Here is a 372-nt window from a genome sequence, read left to right on the forward strand (position 1 = left end):
GGAAGACCAACAAGTTTCGGGCAGACCAAAGCGCCTCTTTCACCGAGTTGATGATCCTCCAGCTGCAGTCGATGTTTGTCTCGGTGTGTGTCCCTGGGAACAGCCCGTAGAGCACAGAGTCCTGTGTCACAGAACTGCTCGGGATGAACCTCGACAGCAACCACTGCATCTCTCTCCAGACTTTCTTTGCAAAGGCACAATCCACAAGGAGGTGAACAACGGTCTCTTCCCCACCACAGCCACCTCGAGGGCATCGTGCAGAGGGGGTGAGACTCCTGGCGTGTAGGAAGGATCTGACGGGGAGGGCCTTTCTCACCACCAGCCAAGCTACGTCTTGGTGCTTGTTGGAAAGTTCTGGCGATGAGGCATTCT

This window comes from Cetorhinus maximus, chromosome 9 (assembly GCF_964194155.1).
Source record: "Cetorhinus maximus chromosome 9, sCetMax3.hap1.1, whole genome shotgun sequence".
Lineage (NCBI taxonomy): Eukaryota > Metazoa > Chordata > Chondrichthyes > Lamniformes > Cetorhinidae > Cetorhinus > Cetorhinus maximus.